Source organism: Ranitomeya variabilis, chromosome 5 (assembly GCF_051348905.1).
Source record: "Ranitomeya variabilis isolate aRanVar5 chromosome 5, aRanVar5.hap1, whole genome shotgun sequence".
In the NCBI taxonomy this organism is placed as follows: domain Eukaryota; kingdom Metazoa; phylum Chordata; class Amphibia; order Anura; family Dendrobatidae; genus Ranitomeya; species Ranitomeya variabilis.
Window position 1 is genome coordinate 177,788,796 of NC_135236.1, and position 12,222 is coordinate 177,801,017.

At 44.8% G+C, this 12,222-nt stretch overlaps 1 long non-coding RNA gene across 2 annotated transcripts in view; it reads right to left on the reverse strand.

Moving 5' to 3' along the window:
* The window catches only part of LOC143775440 (uncharacterized), a 128,072-nt gene that overhangs the window by 39,280 nt on the left and 76,570 nt on the right, over window positions 1-12,222 (reverse strand). For both annotated transcript variants that reach the window (XR_013215648.1, XR_013215647.1), the window contains exons 2-3: window positions 6,971-7,194; window positions 6,391-6,499 (exon numbers count right to left, since the gene is read on the reverse strand). This is a non-coding gene — a long non-coding RNA (uncharacterized LOC143775440). The remainder of the gene's footprint in view (window positions 1-6,390; window positions 6,500-6,970; window positions 7,195-12,222) is intronic.

A 12,222-nucleotide genomic window follows, 5' to 3' on the forward strand; every position in this document is an offset into this window, starting at 1 on the left:
GTTTAAAGACTGGGCTGGTTCCTCTATTTAACTCAGATCGTTACCTGATGCCAGTTGTCAATGTATCTGTATTGGTTCAGATCTCACTTGGATCTCCTGATGACCTGACTACTTCAGCAGAAGCTAAGTCCCTGTTAAGCTCATTTGTTGTTCATTTGTGTGCTGAATATATTTCTGAGTACCTGCTAAGTTTTGTCCAGCCGGCTATCATGATATTGTCTCGCTAGCTGGAAGCTCTGGGTTGCAGAGTGGCACCTACCGCGCCGTGAGTCGGCGCGGGGGTTTTCTTGCTCACTCTGCGTGGCTTTTTGTAGTTTTTTGTGCTGACCGCAAAGATCCCTTTATCTATCTTCTGTCTATTTAGTAAGTCGGGCCTCCTTTGCTGAAACCTGTCTCATTCCTATGTTTGTGCCTTCCTCTTAACTCACAGTCAATATATGTGGGGGGCTGCTCTTTTCCTTTGGGGAATTTCTCTGAGGCAAGGTGAGGCTATATTTCTCTTTAGGGGAAGTTACCTCTCAGGCTGTGAAGAGTCGTCTAGGCAGAGTCAGGTACGATCCACGGCTAATTCTAGTGTGTGTGATAATAGATTAGGGCTGCGGTCAGCAGAGCTCCCACTTCCCAGAGCTCGCTCTATTTTGCAGTTTTGACTATCAGGTCATTCCCGGTGCTCCTAACCACCAGGTCCAGCCATAACAGTACAACTGGTCAGAAAGTGTTAATACATCTCAATAGAGGGATAAGAGAAGTTCTGAGACCATTTTTTTTTCTCTGCAGTGTGTTTAGTCTTTTTTTTCCCCTAAACCTCTGGGTGGTTCAGGACTCAGGTGTAGATATGGACATTCAAGGTCTGTCCTCTTGTGTGGATAATCTCACTGCAAGGGTACAAGGCATTCAGGATTATATAGTTCAGAATCCTATGTTAGAGCCTAGAATCCCAATTCCTGATTTGTTTTCTGGGGATAGATCAAAGTTTCTGAATTTCAAGAATAATTGTAAACTGTTTCTTGCCCTGAAACCTCGCTCCTCTGGTGACCCTAGTCAGCAAGTAAAAAATCATTATTTCCTTGTTGCGTGGTGACCCTCAAGACTGGGCATTCTCCCTTGAGCCAGGAGATCCTGCATTGCTTAATGTAGATGCGTTTTTTCTGGCGCTTGGATTGCTCTATGACGAACCAAATTCTGTGGATCAGGCAGAGAAAATCTTGCTGGCTCTATGTCAGGGTCAGGATGATGCTGAAATGTATTGTCAGAAGTTTAGAAAGTGGTCTGTGCTTACTCAAAGGAATGAGTGTACTCTGGCAGCGATTTTCAGAAAGGGTCTTTCTGAGGGCCTTAAGGATGTTATGGTGGGGTTCCCCACGCCTGCTGGTCTGAATGAATCAATGTCCTTGGCTATTCAGATCGATCGGCGTTTGCAGGAGCGGAAAGTTGTGCAGCATATGGCGGTGTCCTCTGAGCAGAGGCCTGAGCCTATGCAATGTGATAGAACTTTGACCAGAACTGAACGGCAAGAGCACAGACGTCAGAATGGGCTGTGTTTTTACTGTGGTGACTCCACTCATGCTATCTATGATTGTCCTAAGCGCACTAAGCGGTCCGCTAGGTCTGTCACCATTGGTACTATACAGCCTAAATTTCTTTTGTCCGTTACTTTGATTTGCTCTTTGTCATCCTACTCTGTTATGGCGTTTGCGGATTCAGGCGCAGCCCTGAATTTGATGGACTTAGAGTATGCCAGGCGCTGTGGTTTTTTCTTGGAGCCCTTGCAGCATCCTATTCCATTAAGGGGAATTGATGCTACGCCTTTGGCCAAGAATAAGCCTCAGTACTGGACCCAGTTGACCATGTGCATGGCTCCTGCACATCGGGAAGATATTCGCTTTTTGGTGTTGCATAATTTGCATGATGTGGTCGTGTTGGGTTTGCCATGGCTACAGGTCCATAATCCAGTATTGGACTGGAAATCTATGTCTGTGTCCAGTTGGGGTTGTCAAGGGGCCCATGGTGATGTTCCAGCGTTGTCAATTTCTTCTTCCACTCCTTCTGAAGTACCTGAGTTTTTGTCGGATTACCAGGATGTATTTGATGAGCCCAAGCCCAGTGCCCTGCCTCCTCATAGGGATTGTGATTGTGCTATTAATTTGATTCCTGGTAGTAAGTTTTCTAAAGGCCAACTTTTCAATTTATCTGTGCCAGAACACGCCACTATGCGGAGCTATATAAAGGAGTCCTTGGAGAAAGGGCATATTCGCCCGTCGTCGTCACCGTTGGGAGCAGGGTTCTTTTTTGTGGCCAAGAAGGATGGTTCTCTGAGACCTTGTATAGATTACCACCTTCTTAATAAAATCACGGTCAAATTTCAGTACCCTCTGCCTCTATTGTCTGATTTGTTTGCTCGGATTAAGGGGGCTAGTTGGTTTACCAAGATAGATCTTCGAGGAGCGTATAATCTTGTGCGTATTAAGCGGGGCGATGAATGGAAAACCGCATTTAATACGCCCGAGGGCCATTTTGAGTATCTGGTGATGCCATTCGGCTTTCTAATGCGCCATCTGTATTCCAGTCCTTTATGCATGACATCTTCTGAAAGTATCTGGATAGATTCATGATAGTATATTTGGATGATATTTTGGTCTTTTCGGATGATTGGGAGTCTCATGTGAAGCAGGTCAGAATGGTGTTCCAAGTCCTTCGTGCTAATTCCTTGTTTGTGAAGGGGTCTAAGTGTCTCTTTGGAGTTCAGAAGGTTTCCTTTTTGGGCTTCATTTTTTCCCCTTCTACTATCGAGATGGATCCAGTTAAAGTCCAGGCTATTTATGATTGGACTCAGCCTACATCTGTAAAGAGCCTTCAGAAATTCCTGGGCTTTGCGAATTTTTACCGTCGCTTTATCGCTAATTTTTCTAGTGTTGTCAAACCACTGACTGATTTGACCAAGAAAGGTGCGGATGTGGTGAATTGGTCCTCTGCGGCCGTTGAGGCGTTTCAGGAGCTGAAACGTCGTTTTTCTTCGGCTCCTGTGTTGTGTCAGCCAGATGTTTCGCTCCCTTTTCAGGTCGAGGTTGATGCTTCTGAGATTGGAGCAGGGGCTGTTTTGTCTCAGAGAGGTTCTGATGGCTCTGTGATGAAACCATGTGCTTTCTTTTCTAGAAAGTTTTCGCCTGCTGAGCGTAATTATGATGTTGGCAATCGGGAGTTGTTGGCCATGAAGTGGGCATTCGAGGAGTGGCGACATTGGCTTGAGGGCGCCAAGCATCGCGTGGTGGTCTTGACGGATCACAAGAATTTGACTTATCTCGAGTCTGCCAAGCGGTTGAACCCTAGACAGGCTCGATGGTCACTGTTTTTCTTCCGTTTCGATTTTGTGGTTTCATACCTTCCGGGTTCTAAGAATGAGGAGTTTTGTGCCTGATTCTCCGGGAGTTTCTGAGCCGGCTGGTATTCTCAAAGAGGGGGTGATTTTGTCTGCCATCTCCCCTGATTTGCGGCGGGTTCTGCAGGAGTTTCAGGAGGATAGACCTGACCGCTGTCCTGCAGAGAGACTGTTTGTCCCTGATAGATGGACTAGTAGGGTTATCTCGGAGGTTCATTGTTCGGTGTTGGCTGGTCATCCTGGAATTTTTGGTACCAGAGATTTGGTGGCTAGGTCCTTTTGGTGGCCTTCCTTGTCCCGGGATGTGCGTGCTTTTGTGCAGTCCTGTGGGACTTGTGCTCGGGCGAAGCCCTGCTGTTCTCGTGCCAGTGGGTTACTTTTGCCCTTGCCGGTCCCGAAGAGGCCCTGGACGCATGTTTCCATGGATTTTATTTCAGATCTCCCTGTCTCTCAAAGGATGTCGGTCATCTGGGTGGTTTGTGATCGCTTCTCTAAGATGGTCGATTTGGTACCCTTGCCTAAGTTGCCTTCATCCTCTGATTTGGTTCCGTTGTTTTTCCAGCATGTGGTTCGTTTGCATGGCATTCCGGAGAACATTGTGTCGGACAGAGGTTCCCAGTTTGTTTCGAGGTTTTGGCAGTCCTTTTGTGCTAAGATGGGCATTGATTTGTCTTTTTCTTCTGCTTTCCATCCTTAGACAAATGGCCAAACTGAGCGAACCAATCAGACTTTGGAGACCTATCTGAGATGCTTTGTTTCTGCTGATCAGGATGATTGGGTGACCTTCTTGCCATTGGCTGAATTCGCCCTTAATAATCGGGCCAGTTCGGCTACTTTGGTTTCACCTTTTTATTGTAATTCTGGTTTTCATCCTCGTTTTTCTTCAGGGCAGGTTGAGCCTTCGGACTGCCCTGGTGTGGATTCTGTGGTGGATAGGTTGCAGCAAATTTGGACTCATGTATTGGACAACTTGACATTATCACAGGAGAAGGCTCAACGTTTCGCTAACCGCCGTCGCCGTGTTGGTCCTCGACTTCGTGTTGGGGATCTGGTTTGGCTGTCATCTCGTTATGTTCCTATGAAGGTTTCTTCTCCTAAGTTTAAGCCTCGTTTTATTGGGCCTTATAAGATTTCTGAAATCCTCAATCCTGTGTCATTTTGTTTGGACCTTCCAGCTTCTTTTGCCATCCATAATGTGTTCCATAGGTCGTTGTTGCAGAGATATGTGGCGCCTATGGTTCCTTCCGTTGACCCTCCTGCTCCGGTGTTGGTCGAGGGAGAATTGGAGTATGTGGTGGAGAAGATTTTAGATTCTCGTATCTCGAGACGGAAACTTCAGTATCTGGTCAAATGGAAGGGCTATGGTCAGGAAGATAATTCCTGGGTTCTTGCCTCCGATGTCCATGCTGCCGATTAGGTTCGTGCCTTTCATTTGGCTCGTCCTTATCAGCCGGGGGGCTCTGGTGAGGGTTCGGTGACCCCTCCTCAAGGGGGGGGGGGTACTGTTGTGAACTCTGTTCTGGAACTCCCTCCTGTGGTCAGGAATGGTATTTCTGTGAGTTCTGTCCGTGGGTTCCCTCTGGTGGCTGAAAGTGGAGCTGCTGGTCTGGAGGTGGCTTCCTCAGCTGCATCGTTTAAAGACTGGGCTGGTTCCTCTATTTAACTCTGCTCAGATCGTTACCTGATGCCAGTTGACAATATATCTGTACTGGTTCAGATCTCACTTGGATCTCCTGATGACCTGTCTACTTCAGCAGAAGCTAAGTCCCTGTTAAGCTCATTTGTTGTTCATTTGTGTGCTGAATATATTTCTGAGTACCTGCTAAGTTTTGTCCAGCCGGCTATCATGATATTGTCTCGCTAGCTGGAAGCTCTGGGTTGCAGAGTGGCACCTACCGTGCCGTGAGTCTGTGCGGGGGGTTTCTTGCTCACTCTGCGTGGCTTTTTGTAGTTTTTTGTGCTGACCGCAAAGATCCCTTTATCTATCTTCTGTCTATTTAGTAAGTCGGGCCTCCTTTGCTGAAACCTGTCTCATTCCTATGTTTGTGCCTTCCTCTTAACTCACAGTCAATATATGTGGGGGGCTGCTCTTTTGCTTTGGGGAATTTCTCTGAGGCAAGGTGAGGCTATATTTCTCTTTAGGGGAAGTAACCTCTCAGGCTGTGAAGAGTCGTCTAGGCAGAGTCAGGTACGATCCACGGCTAATTCCAGTGTGTGTGATAATAGATTAGGGCTGCGGTCAGCAGAGCTCCCACTTCCCAGAGCTCGCTCTATTTTGCAGTTTTGACTATCAGGTCATCCCCGGTGCTCCTAACCACCAGGTCCAGCCATAACAGTGTACATTGAGGAATAACTAAGTAGGTTCCCCTGCATCTGGCCTGGTGATAGCTGAGTAACAAGCTATGTAGTAGCTGCTATCCTGGAAGTCATCGGTTGTCACTCAGCTTAAGAAAAATAAATAATTTACTTTTTAGATCTTAACATAAGGAAAATAGGGTATGTTGACATGAAGCAGATTTTTTTTTTTTGCCCAAATTTAGTTTTTTTACTGCTACATGCGGTTGTTTCTTTTCTACAACATGTGCATGGATTTCTCCAAACTTTATTCAGCACCAAATCTGCTGTGACCATACCAGAAAGGGTTTTGTATAAGTATATATTGTTTTTATATTTTAAGGGAAGATGTATTTTAAAAAGCAACCGGCAGTTAGCGAATAGTTTACAGATAGCCCAGGTTTCCTATTTAAATGCTCTAACTCTTCATCTGTTAACAACAACCCCTATTGCCTCTGTCTAAAATGCTAAACACACTGATGGTCATGATGAGAGGACAGTCCTTACACTATGGATCAGGTGTCAGCATGTACTGTTTGGCTACTATTGGGGCGTTGTTGACTTAGATTTTGTCAAAGTTGTAAGTCAAGGGTTTGTTTAAAGGATAAATCCACTCAATACCTTAAACTAAGTTGTGACTATAATATCCTGTCATCTACCCCTATTCATATATTATTTACCTAGGATCTGGTAACTGGACCTCCTCGCCTGCGCAGCTTCAGTGTCCCTCTGACTTTAAAGATTTTAGGTCATGTTTGAACTTGTAGGTAGCAGATAAGTGAAGGACTCCTGGAAAATAACATTGTTGAGTGAGTAGTTAGGAGATTCCAGTTATAACTGATGTTTTATATATTGTATGAATGGCTATAAAAATTGATAAACACACACATATTATGCCCTTTATCTCAGTACATTATGCTCATAATTTGATAGGAATTGATAATTTGGCTGTGAATCCTACTGTAAACAAAATACTATGGTACAATGAAAAGTAGAATAAATAAATGAAAAATTACAATTATAGCAAACACTGTGTGCTCACGATAAGTTTTTGATGGTGCTTATTTCTGCCGCATCAAAAATGCATGGTCTTAATCGAGATGTACATGTTGGGCATTTGGTGAGTTTTTCCCTCAGTATTTGTAAGGCAAAACCAGGAGTGGAACAATCAGAGGAAAAGTGTAATAGAAACATGTCACCACTTCTGTATTAATCACCCACTGATACTGATATAGAAAAATATAGAAAGCCAGCACTCACTATTCATACGGACATCCAAAGCGGCGGGTGAGGAGAGATATGCAGGGAGATGGAAGGACGATGGCCGTTTCGTGCACAGGTGGCGCTTCTACAGGTCCAATCGTAGATGACAGCTGAGTGCAGTCCGATGTTTTGCACACACCCACTGACTTGAATGGGTGCGCGTCATGCGAGATACGCTGCCAATCACAGCATGCTGCCATTTTTTTTCTCATTCCGAATTGCTATAAGAAAAAAAAAAAAATCGCAGATCTGTTGTGCCTCATTAAATAACACTGGTCAGAGTGCAATGTGAGATTCCTCCGTATTATACGCCCGTGTGAGCGAGCCCGAAGGTTCAATCAACTGAGGAAAGGGGGGCTCAGTTCACTATTCCACAAAGAAAGTTGGCCCAACACACTCAGTAACTTTGGATAAATCATAGGGAAGATATGGAAAGAAGAGAGTGAGCATATCTCTATTACACTGTAATCGAGAGGGACTGCACATTGCCCAGTTCTACACTTGGAAAGGACCCACCCCCCATCTTCAGTATTTTATTTTGTATCTTGAGCCTGCAAACTCTTTAGGCTGCCGTCACGCTAGCAGTATTTGGTCAGTATTTTACATCAGTGTTTGTAAGCCAAAACCAGGATTGGAACAATTAGAGGAAAAGTATAATAGAAACATGTGCACCACTTCTGCATTTATCACCCTCTCCTGGTTTTGGCTTACAAATACTGATGTAAAATACTGACCAAATACTGATAGTGTGACGGCAGCCTTACTCAACTCTTTAATATTTGTTATATTCGAAAACGGCACTAATGTGCTAGCTATGTATTAGCTGAAATGGATGCCTGAACATGGTAAACATGTCCTCACTCTCTGGATGTGACTGCTTTCTCACGTGAATATTAGGAAATATCATTCTTCACCTCTGCATGATAAAGCACAGCAATGTATGGTTAGTGAGGAGTACAACAAATCCCTATTGCTGTAATTTCACTCTTAAATATTTGTATGAGACACTCCTAACATCGTTCTCTAACAAATGGTACCTTTTATATACATGAATATAAATGTAGCTTATGCAAATAAATATATTTGTTTTTCTAAGTTTTTATCTATGACTATTTAGAAGGGAATCTGCCATCAACTTTTTACAACACGTCCAGCAATACTGTGAAGTTCTTGAAAATGCAAACTGAAGGTCCTATCATATTATATTAATGATCGATCAAAGTCTGACACCTGGCTCCCCCACTGATTAGCTATCACAAGCTCAGGTAAAGGCTGGATGTAAACACATGAAACAGAGCTGAATTCAGTAACTCCATTCAATGTGTAGCAGCCACTGTCGAGTACTGCAGATTAGCTCCTATTCTATGGCCCATGTTCGTCAGGAAGCGGCAGTGGCCACAGTGCAGTGCATATTGCAGCTCAATTCCATGTATTTACATCCAGACCAATCCGGACACTGCTAGAGCTTGTAATAGCTGATTGACAAGTGTTCAACTTCCAGCAATCAGTTAATGATGAAAAGGTGATCAATATATTATAACAGGAAAATCCCTATAATCAATGCCTGAATGGTCTCATATCATGTTCTAATGCAAAGAAATCCCATTCTGAAAGTATATACTAACGAGGCTTGAAGTGTATGGGGCTTGTGTCGATATTAGGGTATAGATTTGATGACAGATCCCTTTTAAAGTACACAGGTGTTATTTCTTCAGAACAATGCTAGTACCTAGTACATAAATCTTAAGGCTGTGTGCCCATGATGAGGTTTTGATGCTGCGCTATTTTGCTGCGCCAAAAACGTAGCATCTTACAGTTCTAGCAAAGTGTGTGGGATTTAGAGCTTATTCACAAGTCAGTATTTGGTCAGTATTTAGCATCATTGTTTGTAGCCAAAACTAGGAGTGTGAGTAAAGCCCTACAGAAATCTCCTGCCCACAGTGCTTTTTTCACTCACCGTAAGCTGACCTGCAGTGTATGCTTCAAATCTTCAACATGTCAATTTCTCTTGTGGAGACGCTGAGTTTTATGTGCAGATTTTTTTAGATAGACTTGCATTTAGATGAAGAAAATCCGCAGGTAAAAAACGCACATGCGTTTTTATAATAATAATAATAATAATTTTATTTATATAGCGCCAACATATTCCGCAGCGCTTTACAACTTATAGAGGGGACTTATACAGACAACAGACATTACAGCATAACAGAAATCACAGTTCAAAACAGATACCAGGAGGAATGAGGGCCCTGCTGCTCGCAAGCTTACAATCTATGAGGAAAAGGGGAGACACAAGAGGTGGATGGTAACAATTGCTTTAGTTATTTGGACCAGCCATAGTGTAAGGCTCGGGTGTTCATGTAAAGCTGCATGAACCAGTTAACTGCCTAAGTATGTAACAGTACAGACACAGAGGCTATTAACTGCATAAAGTGTATGAGAACATGATGGAGGAACGTGATTATGTTGTTGTTTTTTATTAATAGGCCACACAGGGATAATTAGGTTAATGCGTTGAGGCGGTAGGCCAATCTGAACAAATGAGTTTTTAGTGCACGCTTAAAACTGTGGGGATTGGGGATTAATTGTATTAACCTAGGTAGTGCATTCCAAAGAATCGGCGCCGCACGTGTAAAGTCTTGGAGACGGGAGTGGGAGGTTCTGATTATTGAGGATGCTAACCTGAGGTCATTAGCAGAGCGGAGGGCACGGGTAGGTTGGTAGACTGAGACCAGAGAGGAGATGTAGGGTGGTGCTGAGCCATGGAGTGCTTTGTGGATGAGGGTAGTAGTTTTGTACTGGATTCTGGATTGGATGGGTAGCCAGTGTAATGACTGGCACAAGGTAGAGGCATCGGTGTAACGGTTGGCGAGGAATATGATCCTGGCAGCAGCATTCAGGACAGATTGGAGCGGGGAGAGTCTGGTAAAAGGTAGGCCAATTAGTAGAGAGTTACAATAGTCCAGACGAGAATGAATAAGTGAGACAGTAAGAGTTTTTGCAGAGTCGAAAGTAAGAAAAGGGCGAATTCTGGAAATGTTTTTGAGATGCAGATAAGAAGAGCGAGCCAGTGATCGGATGTGGGGGGTGAATGAAAGCTCGGAATCAAGGATGACTCCAAGGCAGCGGGCATGTTGCTTTGGAGTAATGGTGGAACCGCACACAGAGATGGCAATGTCGGGCAAAGGTAGGTTTGTAGAGGGAGAGAACACGAGGAGTTCAGTTTTTGACAGGTTCAGTTTCAGATAGAGGGAGGACATGATGTTAGAGACAGCGGTAAGACAATCACTGGTGTTTTCTAAAAAGGTCGGCGTGATAACAGGAGAAGAGGTATATAATTGGGTGTCGTCAGCATAGAGATGGTACTGGAAACCAAATCTACTGATTGTTTGTCCAATAGGGGCAGTATACAAAGAGAAGAGGAGGGGGCCTAGGACTGATCCTTGAGGAACCCCAACAGTAAGGGGAAGGTGAGAGGAGGAGGAACCAGCAAAACATACAGTGAAGGATCGGTCAGAGAGATAGGAGGAGAACCAAGAGAGAACGGTGTCCTTGAGGCCGATGGAGCGGAGCATAGTGAGGAGGAGCTGATGATCCACAGTGTCGAATGCTGCGGAGAGATCCAAGAGAATTAGCATGGAATAGTGACCATTAGATTTAGCTGTTAGTAGGTCATTAGAGACTTTAGTGAGGGCAGTTTCAGTAGAGTGTAAAGAGCGGAAACCAGATTGAAGAGGGTCGAGAAGAGAATTATCTGAGAGATAGCGGGTAAGACGGGAGTGGACCAGGCGTTCCAGGAGTTTAGAGATGAAGGGAAGATTAGAGACAGGTCTATAATTAGCGGCACAATTTTGATCGAGGGAGGGCTTTTTAAGTAGTGGATGTATGATGGCATGCTTAAATGAGGAGGGAAAAATACCGGAAGTGAGGGAAAGGTTGAATATTTTTGTTAGGTGAGAGGTGACAGCCGGGGAAAGGGACTGGAGGAGATGCGACGGAATGGGGTCGCTGGTGCAAGTGGTCGGGCGAGAAGATGCAAGGAGCCTGCTTACTTCTTCTTCTGTAACTGGTTCAAAGTCAGAGAGTGAACTAGATGCAGTGGGGGAGGGAGGACAGTGCTTGGTATGAAGAGATTGGGAAATGATTTCCTGTCGAATGTGGTCAATTTTTTCTTTGAAGTAATTGGCCAGATCGTCAGCGTGGAGATCTGTGGTTGGGGCCTGCTCTCTTGGGTTGAGTAGGGACCGGAAAGTGTCAAAGAGACGTTTAGGGTTATTGGACAGCGAGGTGATGAGGGTGTTGAAATAGGTTTGTTTGGAGAGGTGAAGGGCAGAGTTGTATGTTTTTAACATGAACTTATAATGGATGAAATCTTCGGGCAGATTAGATTTTCTCCACAGACGTTCGGCGCACCTGGAGCACCGCTGCAGGAAACGTGTTTGCAGCGTGTGCCACGGTTGTCGCCGTCTGTGCCGAGTTGTTCTATGTATAGGAGGTGCAGCTTCTTCCAGGGCACTTTGCAGGGTTTCATTGTAATGCTTCAGAGCAGAATCAGGACAAGAGATGGAGGAGATTGGGGCCAATGAAGACTGCAAGTTCTTCATAAGTTTCTGGGTGTTAATGGCCTGTATGTTTCTATAAGTGTGGAAAGTGGGGATGACCTGAGCGGGATGGCAGTTCTCGATAGAGAATGAAAGAAGGTTGTGGTCAGAGAGCGGGAGAGGGGAGTTTGTGAAATCATCCAGTGAGCAAAGCCGGGAGAAGACCAAATCAAGGGAGTTTCCATCATCATGTGTTGGAGAGTTAGTATGCTGCGAGAGGCCGAAAGAGGAGGTTAGAGATAAAAGGTGAGAAGCAGATGGGGAGAGGGGAGAAGCAATTGGGATATTGAAATCACCCATGATGAGGGTGGGGGTGTCATAAGAGAGAAAGTGTGGAAGCCAGGTGGCAAAATGATCCAGGAACTGGTGAGAGGGGCCGGGAGGACGATACACCACCGCCACTCGCATGGAGAAGGGGACGTAGAATCTGACAGCATGGACCTCAAAGGAAGGGAATACAAGTGAGGGTACTTGGGGGATAACTTGGAAGGTACATTTGGGTGAAAGGAGCAGACCAACGCCTCCACCTGCTCTGTTGTCTGATCTTGGGGTATGAGAAAAGTGTAGTCCATCAAATGAGAGAGCAGCAGCAGCGGTGGTGTCTGACTGCTGGATCCAGGTTTCAGTAAGAGCCAGGAGATTAAGAGA